Below are 12,422 nucleotides of genomic sequence, written 5' to 3' on the forward strand. Positions count from 1 at the left end.
ATTTTCTAGGCCACGGCAAGTAACGCTGACATTTTTTCTTTTTATTTTATCTTTTTGGGGGGGGGGAGGAAAAAGAGAAGTGGACTGAGGAGAGGTGGAGGGCAGCGTTCCCTCTTTCCATTAGCGATGTGGAGACGAGAACTCTGCCAGCAGCAGAGCTTTGAAAGTGAAACGTAAGAGTGGCAGATCACAGAGGCCAAAGAAAAATGATATTCTCCTCGTTACAACTCCCTCAGCCAGGGCCTTTGTTGTGGGGGCTTCTGCTTTTAAGTGGAAACAGGTTCTGTGTTTCTTTGGTGTCTCACACACGCACACACACACACACACACGCACAGTGTAGATATGCTTGGGTGTACAGTATGCTCAAGCACACTCACACATTCAAAGGCTCAATCATTTCTCCATTTCCTGAAGCATAGTGACAGCTTGTTAAACCTGATGCTATGTGCAAAGCCTTGCTCTCTGCAGGACGGTTGTCCTCAGCTGCAAGCGAAGACACCAGGTGGCCAGGTGGAGCTGTCTTACTGTAGCTGGCAGGTGGAATCCACGGACCATCCTGCACATGTACAATGCAGCGCTGAAGGAGAGGAGCCTACAACATCCCTCCTGAGCATATAAATCTGTCATCACAGCCCTGTTCTCAGTTTCTTTCTCCTACCGAAAACTATTTCACAACCTGAGATCTGAGAGCATCTGAAGTGGTCGCTGTGCTGGTTATTTCTGAATTATCTCATCAGGTATTTTTGGTTAAAATCAAAGGGAGCAGAAGTCAAATCTCAGCTCAGTTATTTACTATTAAACCCCCCACCACGAGATGAAAGTTATGATAAGAGATGTCATTATACTACTGGCACAGGACCATTCTTTAACTTTAGTCCACTAAAAGCAGGTACAGAAACTTTATTTTTCTTAAAAAAAACATTTGCAGAGAGCTGTTTTGCATTGATTGCAGTTTTCTGCTTCTTAAAAATGGATGCATTTTGATTTTCTACTTAAGCACAGAAGAAAGAATAAACACCTCACTTCGTGTTTCAAAGACTACCAAAACATACAATCTTAAAACACTTATGGTTTCCATTTGCTATCTGATATGCCGCACATTTGTGGATTTAGTGTTTTGTTGAATCAAACTGAAAAAGTGTAATGTTAATGTGGCGCCACTTTCCATTTGGTAAATATGCCTTTTTGTGCCTGTAATCTTGGTTCCATATTTTGGGTGAAGAGGAAACCAGCAGGCTTCAGAGATTGTGCCAAAGCCTGTGGGCAAAGGGGGGGGTAGTTTTAGCATGGGAGTGCTCATCTTTTTGGAATTATAAAAGAAGTTGATTGACAAGTTTTAGTAATGGCTGGAGGGGAAATTTGGAGACCTTATTTTGTCTGGTTCACATACACACATGCATGGGTACACACAAAAACATATGCATGCACATGCCTATGCTTTTAAAGACAGCTGGTCCTCAGAAAAGCCTACAATTTGTCTAGTTTTCATCAGAGTAGGAAACTGAAAGTTTAGCATTAAGGCTGTAATGCATGACAAATCTGCAGCTCCTCCTGCTTAACCATGCAATGAAAAGTCCAGATCTGACCAAAACAACTATAAATTTTTGTCATAAAACCAAGTTATTTGGGGATGAATGATTTGGAGTCCGTTCATACAAGATCCTCATGTGCAACCTTTAGCCTTCTTAATTCCAACTTGAAAGTCATATTGGCATTGACACAGTCAGTCAGTCAGTCAGTAAAGCGGTTCTCATGCCTCTCTCGCCTCTGCCTCATTCCACATCTGCTGCAATTCATTAAATGGAAAAATCCTGTAAAAATATTTACTCTCTGGCCAGTTCTTTGAGCTAAAAATACGTTTCTGGTTGTCAACAGATTGATTGGGCTCTTGGAAATGGTGATAGGAGTTTTTTTATGTGCAGCTGCCAAAAATCAGGTGCATGTTTCTTATCAGCTGGGTTCATCCTGCGGCACAATAGCAGAAGAGCAAGGCAAAAGCATGATGCGGAATTAAGGTCCTCTACCTGCAAAAACACACACAGTTCTGAGCATTTCATTTTAAGAAATAAAATAAGGAAAAGGTCAGAGCAGAGGTGTGCAGAAAAAAAACATGTTATACGTATCAGACAACAGCTTCTTAAGAAATGGCTGCAGAGAATGAACAAAGGAAGTTATATCACCAAACTGCTTTTCTTTTCTTTATTTAGAAAGGTCTGACATTTGGGCTCCATGACACACCGGGGTAGGTAACAAAAGCAAGCATGCTGCTAACATCATGATGTTATAAATAAGCCTCCTACAAAGGATTTACCCTCAGATACCTTGTAAGTGAAGTAATCAACCAGTCGTGCTTTCATTAAAAACATGCGTCTCCTCTGGCTCCCAAAAGTTGCACAGCTTCAGCTAGTTTTTAAATTGCAGAGCATTAATGAGAAAGGGAATTGGACCGTTTGTGAAGAGCAAAGCTGAAATGTAGGTGAGCTCCAGATAGGCTTAGAGAATAAGATTTATGTTAAACTGTAGGGTCAAACACTCATGCAGCAGTTGTTATACGACCATACGTGCACGAAACAGGAGTCACACAAAGTGTGGATTTATTTTGTGAAGAGTACACACCAGACCATAGAGGCTAAAGGTCTAAACTCCAGTTCAAGGATTAAGTCAACATTTTATAAAGTGATCTTGTGCAGTGCGACACAGTTTATTTATTTCATATCACTGCTAATTTGAACGTTATTCCACACATCCAACCATTTGCTGTTGTTCTTATTACAATCCCTGTTTCTGCACCATCATAATCCACACTCAGATTACTTTTCTTCACTGAGATGTTGAAAAGGATTCAGATGAGTTTTTATTGCCCCCCAGGGGCATCTGCGGTTATAACAGTAGTCTGCACAACTGCATGATGACATCACATAATCAGTAACAAGGAAATAAAGCCTATACATTTAGCACATATGTTTCCCTGTTTCCCTGGGTGTACTCAGCATAAAGGGTTCACAAAGTAGCTTTATGTTTATTATTTCATATGTAAGGGATTATGGTCATGATATTAACGGCCGCAGTATTTATTTTGCTTTTGCTTTTATATCAACAGATACTTAACAGCATTCAAACACTGTAGTTTAGGTTTAGAACAGATGTGCGCTGAGCTGGAACTCATAATCCCAGTTGAATGCAACTGAGAGTGAAAGTGTAGAAGAAATTACAAAAGCACAACAAAGTACAAATAACCACAATCCATTACAATTCAAACCAAGCACTATCTGAACTTTACAAAACATGCTACTGAAATTCAGATCAACGGGTTTCCGTAAGTATCATTTTCTGTGCGGGTTTGATTTTTATTTCAGTGCTTCAGGAAAGGTAAGTGTCCCGTCAAGGTTTATCAGAATTTTCTTTTTTTTTCTTCCCTTTTCCTTTCCTTTTTAATTTCGACATTTCGACTTTTTTCTCGAAATTGTACTTCAACATTAATCTCGACATTTCGACTTTTTTCTTGACATTTCGACTTTTTACTCGAAATTTTTACTATTTCCTCGATATTTCAACTTTTTTCTCGAAATTTTGACTTTTTTCTCGACATTTCGACTTTTTTCTCGACATTTCGCCTTTCACCATTTGCCTTCATTCTAAGGCTTATACAAGACTTTTCATTTTTTGCGGCTCCAGACATAATTGTTTTTTGTGTTTTGGTCCAATATGGCTCTTTCAACATTTTGGGTTGCCGACCCCTGCTCTAACACCTTCTGTCGGGGTATTCCCACCTCTGAGTTGGAGCATTATTTGAAGTTTGGTGGAGTTAGAGCGGTGGGGATGGATAATTCCACTCAGATCTGGGTCTGTGGTGCCACTGTACTTACAAATCTGTGCAGTTCACTCATTAACATATTCTCAGATATCAAGGGCCCCGTGCAGCGTGACATGGCTCCGTTATGTCTGGGTTGTTGAGTTACGGAGTCACCTGAGACACCAAACTACATGCTCTCCAGCACAGAAAAGTGTGTCTTTTTTAATATGTCCCTTTAATACACCCCAAGTATAGCGGGGTACACACATAAGGATTTGTTTACATGTGAAGGGATTTTTTTCTCCTGAGAGACCCCACATGTGAAGATAGAAAAATCTGGCATTTATCGCACTGTGTGGTGTGTTCTGATAATCTCATCACAGCACACCACACACACAACGATACCGCCCCGCAGCCGGTCAAGAATCTCATCCTCCGAGCCAGAAAACTGGCGTGATCAAAGAAAAATGAAAAAGAAGAAGAAACAAAGAATCAGCCATTGGTACACTTGATACACTTGAAACACAACACGATGGAAGACGACATACAAGACGAAGAAATGATGGTGGTCTTGGGATGGTTGTAAAAGACTATGGAGAAAATCCTGGAAACGGCGAGAACACGGACTTTATAGTCTACTGATGGAGCTTGAGGTGAGTTGTTGTCAAATTCGCTAATGGCAGGTGCCGTTAGCCTGAAACAAAAGAGGCAACGTCAAGACAAACACGTTCAGTTGTGGGTCGTTCCCAGTACTCGAGTTGTAAAAAAAAAATCAGGGGGGGATGGTGGATTTTATCATATGGGGACAGATGATTTGTGCTGATTACAAATAATATAATATATTACAAATAATAGCAGTGACCAAAACACCTGCAGAAATACTGCAGGAATGACATAGCAGCAGTTAAATGCAGCCTTCTGTAAGCTTTAAATATCCACTGGGCTTACATCAAATACATCAAAACACAACAATAAAAAACACTTTTCTGAACTTATCAATATGACTCTGTCCTTCACAGGATAAGCAAAATGGATCACTGAAAAAACTCAAAATCTTAACAAGAATATTGGTCTTATTTCTAGTTAAAATGTCTCATTTTAGTAAAAAAAATCTCATTACACTTAAAACAAGACTCATCACTGGAAAAAACAACAATTTTCACCTGTTTCAAGTAGATTTTCACTTGAAATAAGTAGAAAAATCTGCCAGTGGAACAAGATTTTTTTGCTTGTAAAGAGAAGATAAATCTTGTCCCACTGGCAGATTTTCCTACTTATTTCAAGTGAAAATGTACTTGAAACAGGTGAACATTGTCAAATAAGTAATTTTTCTGGTGATGACTCTAAATGTTGCTATAGCAGTAAAATCACATTCATTGATGAAATGACATAAGGGATTGAAAGGAGGGATGGCAGTTTTACAGGGGGGATGATTTGGACCGTTTTTATTTCAGGGGGGATGCCATCCCCCCTTATCCCCCCTCAACTACAGTACTGGTCGTTCCCCAGCCAGCTCACTTGATCGGCTCCATTCGGTCCCACGTCTCAATCACTGTAGACTGTTCCCACATACATATTTATTGTAAATATTAAGTTAAATACTTGCGATTGTCAGCCCCGACCCACTTCAGAGCTGATTATCAGGACAAATTAATTCTTTACACACCTCAGACCGCAGGATAATCTGACAGGATGATCTTATAAAACTTAATCAGGAGTAGGTCAGGAAGCAGCCTGACAATCTTTATGTGTACCCCGCTTAAGCAGGTGTAAACATGAAAAATAACTTGAATACTGGTAAGGTAGTTTATTTTTTATATCCTTTATATATATATTTTTATTCTATTGTATTGTTTTAAACAAGCTATATCCAGACATTATACAGCAAACCTTCCCAGTCCTGCCACCTGCCCAATAACTCTGAGCATTCATTTTTACAAACATGATACCAGTTTACTCTTTTTTTGGGGTGTTTTATAACAATATTGACATAAGTTATTAGTCACAAAATTCAGAAACATAATATACACATGAGTGTAGTTTATTAACCAAAAGGGTCACAGGTGGACAACACACACTCTTCCAGGGCCTTTCCCTGAGCTTTTCAGCATGTAGGCACAGCATGTCTTTTTTCATGTGTTTTAAGGGATAACCATCTGGAACAAGACCAAGAATAAAGATTTCTGGAAACACTGGAATGGCTCGAGAAGTCTTAGATATGGTTACACATTAAGATATAGTTAAAAAACCACTCACCGGCCACTTTATTAGGTATACCAGTTGTACCAAATAAAGTAGCTGGTGGGTCTAAGGTTCCTTTCTCTGTTTAATTAGTGTTGTTGTGCTACATCATTTAGTTTAATAAAGCATGCATTCTGTGACCTCTTCCTACACTCAAATAAAAAAAAGCTGCAGGAATGAGTAAAATTGATGCGAACTGGATTGATTAGAGTACTGTGATTTGCATAAGTTGTAAAAGAAATGGTTGGAAAGTCCCTGAGAGAGCTGATTAGAGATGCCACAGTGAATTTACATTTCAGCAACAACTGATGGGGCATGAAGCTTTCCAAATGAGCCTCAAGGTCATACGAAATGTATTCAGATGATGAGCAGGAAGGAAAGGAAAAAAAGATGGGGCCAAGATGGAGAGTAGCATCCCCATCTTTATTTCATAGAGGCAGTACATTGAAGCCTTTTCTTTTTAATGGTCAGAAATAATTACTGAAAAAATATTATAACTCAAATGGATAACAGTTGTATGTGCTCTCTATAATTTATTTATCTATGATAGGGCTCCATGGTGTTATGTGTTAGTAAAACATTCCAATGAGTAGAGTTCAGACAGCGAGGCATGAGGGAAAATGCTTCCACAAGGTTATGAGACAAGTTCAACTTTTGCTCCTCAAACTTTTCCTTTCTCTTTTATTGTGGAGCAATATTTCCTCTGGTGTCGAGTGTCCACTTTCTTGCTGTCCGGCTGAAAGAAACAATAACAGCACACGCTAATCGTCACTGAAGCTATACACTGCAAACAACACAAGACTCAGTTATAGCTCTTACACCATTTTTGTAGTTATCTGGCATTTATGTGCACTTCTAAATGAAGGCAGGACACATGTGAGGTCACTAGGAAAGGTAAACGGATCACAAAAACCTAAACTTGACTCAGTTTTACACAGATTATTAAAGCAATTGCATCAACCCGGATTAAAAGGTAAACATATTGAGTAGAGATGTGTATCTGTCCCTTATTAGAAACATTCATATGTGCTTATATACGGGTAAGATGTGACAGAATAGTTCAGCTGTGTTCACTGTGCATTTATTTAAATTAAAAATTTGAATTGTGAACAAATGTGTATTTGTTAAGGATCACAGACTTGCTAAATCCAACTTGAAATATTCCAAATCTCAAATACATTTACTGTATATTACAGAAGATTTCATGTGATAGTTCTTGTTTGACTGTAAAGTCTGGCACAAATGTATCAGTAAAATGGCTGTGATTCACGTATCAGCCACCAACACTGTCAGATGTGGCATCGACTAACTTTGAGTGGTTTTAAATCAGATTTCTGGTTTGGATTTTTGGATTTTGACATAATAAATCTCCTCTATGCAATTTTATTGTTTAAGCAGCAAGAACAAAATTAAATATACCATTAACTTGTGTTTTGAACATTACATTTTTTTATGCGCTTTAAAGGGTTTACTTGTTTTGTTCCATTAAGTGTATTAAGTTGTAACTTATTTCTTGTTTTAAGAATATGCACTCATTTTCTCAAAACAATATTTAGTAAGGAAGGGAGGTGAAACACAACCTCTTCACGTGAAAGCTGCAGAAAAATTCACTTGTGAGGCAGAGAATAATGTTTCCAAAATCCTCACTGAGGAGGCGGATTACTAGGACTAGCTGTAGCTGTGAAGCATCTCTGGAGCCTCATGTACACACATCCCTCAGGTCACTGCTGTATGTCCAACATCACCTTTCAGAGTAGCTACACATAACAAAAGCCGGATTGATCCTCAACAAGAGATGTTGGTAACCTCTTACAACCCAGGATCAGCTTCAAAAACAAAAAGACCTGTTAACGTTTCAATCCCCTTGGGTAATTAGCCATGTGATCATGAAATGGCTGGTACCTATTTGTACAGGACTTCCATTTCACTCAGAGGAGCCATTTACTCTACAGTATGTTTGTATAATCACACTCACAGATCATTAATTCACTAATATATACCGGTTTAGCTTTAGATGCAGTATACTGTACATCACTTCCTTAATGTTAATGTGGCACTACAACTTTTACAATGTACATTCTGTTAAACCAAAAAACTATTAAGTTGTCCTTTCTGCACAGCTAATCACTGCCAACAATTTGTTTGTCCATCATGTGGAACAATACAACAATAAAAGTAAATCATCTCCAGCTCCAGTTGTTTTTGTCTATTAAGTTAGGACATAAGACCACAAAAGTAGCATTTCATTGGTAGCATTGCTGTCTTCATGATAAACTTGAAATCACATTGCCTGATAAATATATATATATGTGTGCATGGGGAATTTATATTTTAACACGCCCCGACGGCACCTTGTGGAAAGGACTTTGCTCACCACTGAAGCAGCTCAAGTTTAGCCACATGAACGCAAAGCACCCGGTCGCGAGCGAAGCAAACACTTAACATTAGCAGCAACGATGTTGCCACAGCAACGATGTTACCACAGCAACGATGTTACCACAGCAACGCTCTTCCCCCAACTGCATCTGTTCAAGTCTTTTTACGTCTAATTAAATAACTTTATATAGCCAAATTTTTTGTTGCTTTATAAAGTTATTGTTGCCACAATAATGTAATGAATTTAAAGAAAAACACCTAAAGTTGAGGGCTTTTCTCAGCAATTTTTAGGTGATATTAAAAATGTATTTGATTAATTCATTACAGATCTTAATTAATTAATTTCAATTTTTTTATTACATGACATTGCTTGACAGCATATATACACACACACACATATATACAGTATATATATATATATATATATATATATATATATATATATATATATATATATATATATATATATATATATATATATATATATATATATATATATACAGTATATGACATGACAGAAGCAGCAATAGTAGAGTGTCCCGTGTTTGATTGCATGAACATGACCCTTCAAGAACGAATCATGTTCAAAGAAGAATAAATGAGGAAAATAATTAAAGTTCCCCAGCCCAGCCCTGAAATCATGTTCAATAAAATATAGGCAGTGTGTTTCTTAGTCCAAGATTGTATAACTGGTGAAATATGTTTCTACGATGAATCCATTGAGTTTACCTTTCACTTGCAAAGAAAAAAAAAACTACTTTTGGACGCCATTTACACACAAAGATTGAAACAGAACCAAATATCTGACTGCTACCACAGAGTGACTTCACAAAAAAGTTACAAAAAAGCCAGCCAGCAATCAGGAATGTCATTTTACTGAGATCTGAGATCTTTCTTTACATGAACAAACAAAATTACTCTAATTACAAGTGGAACAATAAGTATCATGAATAAAACATGTTTGTTTATGACACCGGCCAACTATTTTGTTTTTTCAGTTTGAAGAAAAGTCCCATTATAGACACAAACCCAGCTCACGTCCGTGATGAGTTTTGAGTTGAGGCTATCGCATGACAGTAGTGTTGTCAAGACATATAAGTGAAATAAAACTGGAGTAAGAGGTCTCCGCTCATGACAATGCTCTCAGTATTTGTTTTCATCAAGCTATTTTACTTGCTTTTTTATGTCAAGGCCAACTAACCTTTTGTTGGGAACTACTGATTTGTGCTTTACTTGTGTATGAATCAGGCATTTGTGTTCTGGATTACATTTTTGTGGGGGATTATTTCCAAATAAAGAGAGCAATCTGGCATTTGCAGCAACAGGGTCAAAGTTAAATACATGGCAAAACACAAATATATATGGGGACATTGCAAGTAAAGCCGAAGTGAAAGTTAAAGTTTAGGGACCCGCAGAGGAGTTGACAGCAGTCCCATTCAAGCTGTCTTAGCTCGGAGCAGAATTCAGAGAAAAAAGTGAGTCCTTCACAGAAAAGCCCTAACATTTACCACCCTCATTTAGGACGAAAACCGAGCACGAAAACACAGCCCGTTCACGCAACGCCACGACCCCTCTGGAGATGTGAGCGATTCGTCCACTGGCCGTGAGTATGGATTGAATCATACGAGTCTGAAATGGCGTGACTGCCGACTGTGAGTTATGCTCAGATCTCTTCCAGACATCAAATGCTCAGGACATACATCACTCATTCACTACATGACATTTACAGGCTCTGATGTGTTCACTGCTTTGCCTTTTGCTTTGGCACTCAGTGTTTGCACTGACACATTGAAATACTCACAGAAAAAAAGGGATTTTTTAAAAAGTTACAAAAATATTTAGCATCTAAATGAGTCTTTACAACTCTGTCTGATATAAAAGAAAATACAAAACTCGTGTTCACGTTCAAAGCAATTTAAAAGTTAATTCTTGTTGAACACTGGATTTTATGTGAGTAAAAATGTAATTATTATAAACTGAGAACTGATATTTAATTACAATTGACAATAGTTCCAACAGAATTATTCAAAAAAGATCATTAAACTCTTACAAATTTTTCAGTTACTTTTGTAGTTTATGATTTAAATAGTGTGTTATTTCTTCTCTTTAAAGATTTTTGTTCCTTTTTGTTCACACGGAGTAAGTAGCCTAATTATAAGATTTGTGGCTCATTGTATTTGGGGAAAAACATCAAATGAAAATGAAATGAGGCGTAGAAACGTAAAAAAGCTTAAATTTATGAAAGCGTGCAAGTACAACGTAGAACCTCACACCCACCAGAAATCTGTTCCACTTTTTTCAAAAGGTTTAAAGTCTTACTTACTTGGGATTTAAAGCTGTAAAGTTGAGCCATTTTAAGCAGTCATAATATTTATCTTAGAAAGCCATATTGCTACTACAATATTTCATCAACTGATTTTACTCATTTAGCTTATTGAATTATATACTGTACATAACATACTTCATTAATTCCCTAACCTTGGCTCTTTTTTTTTAAATTACTCCTTCATCATACTTCTGCAAAAATTGCTTTTAATAAATATTGACCACAAAAGATATATTTTCTTATATATTTTCTTTTAGCATGACTTTTCATAGGTGGTTTAAAAAAAAAAAAGAAAGAGAAAACGTTTGTCCGCCAGTCCGTTAAAGGTGAAAGCCTTGCTGCCGAGTCAAATGCAAAGCTTTGTGGATTCTATTGTATTTAGTCTGATAATAACCGCGGGAGAGACAGAGGTGGAGAAGCACAGAGCCTCACCAGGGTATGATAACACCTTGACAATTCAACACACATGTGGCGCGATGTGCTGGCCTGCAGCCTCGGGGCAGCGCCTCAGCCAGCATGTGGAACAGGTTTTCCACTCAGCTGAATGTCCAGTACCCCCAATGTGATGGCCCTGGAGCCACATCTGACTTTATGCTATTAAGCGTCACGGCCAGCTGTGGATTAACACAATTTGCACCTTCTCTCTGCGCAGGTAACACTCACGCCCCACTATGGAGGTCCAAGTCGTCAGGTTGGACCGCGGTGCACACAGATTAAACAAAAACCCGGAGACGTACTGTACAAAGAAGGACAACATCTCTCAGGAAACCAGGTTTTGTTACCAACGATATTACATTTACAATGAGTAAATTAAATTCAAATGCCATAATGTAATAAGAATGAGAGAATCTAATTTAAATCCACTGCTCTCCATTGCTGTTTTAAAATGCTTGAACAACTTCTTGAGGCATTTTGTTTCCCCCTGAGTGAACTGAGACAGTGTGGCATTCATAGCATATTCTCTCACATCCTGCCATCGATCCATCGCGTACGGATGGAGACCCTGTAACAACAAGCTCATGATATCAAAGCTCGGGACATCTGTGTTTTATATGTCAAGATGCCCAAAATGCCTGTCAAAGTCTTCACCACAACTGGCACATCCAGGGCGGGTGCTGGCATCCCCAAAAAAGGGTTATCTCATGAAAAGCTTCTGTTTCTTTTATTTAAAAAAAAAGGCTGTTGCTCACCCAGATTTGTTAATAAAGTGATCTGTGAGGGCGTGTGCACCAAAAAAATGTACAAAAGAGTTTAAGAGTCATTAACGCAAAGGCCGGGTCCGAGGCAGCTGTTTTCCATCGCTTCTGCGATGAATTATGCAATTCATTTACCCGTGGTAAGATCATTTCTTAAACTAACAAAATAAAAAAAATGACACAATTAGATTATTATTAAAAGGATGGGGGAGAGGAAATGAGAGGTATAAAAGAGAAGGGAAAGGGGAAAGAGGATAGAGAAAAGGAGGGGAGAGTAGTTCAAGTCAGGGACCAAAAGAAATGGTGCTCGTGGGAAAGCATAGAATTAAAGAAAGGAGAAAGGATGGGAAAAAGAGCGGAGTTAGGAAATAATGAATAAAGTATAGTACAAGAAGGTTAAAAGGTGCTGCAAAATATTTGACCCAACTAAGCTTTTGGTGTTTTTGTGGCACAAAGAGAGACCTGAGCCGAGAGTGCTGACGAGCGGCTT

Source organism: Cololabis saira, chromosome 6 (genome assembly GCF_033807715.1).
Source record: "Cololabis saira isolate AMF1-May2022 chromosome 6, fColSai1.1, whole genome shotgun sequence".
NCBI classification, from domain to species: domain Eukaryota; kingdom Metazoa; phylum Chordata; class Actinopteri; order Beloniformes; family Belonidae; genus Cololabis; species Cololabis saira.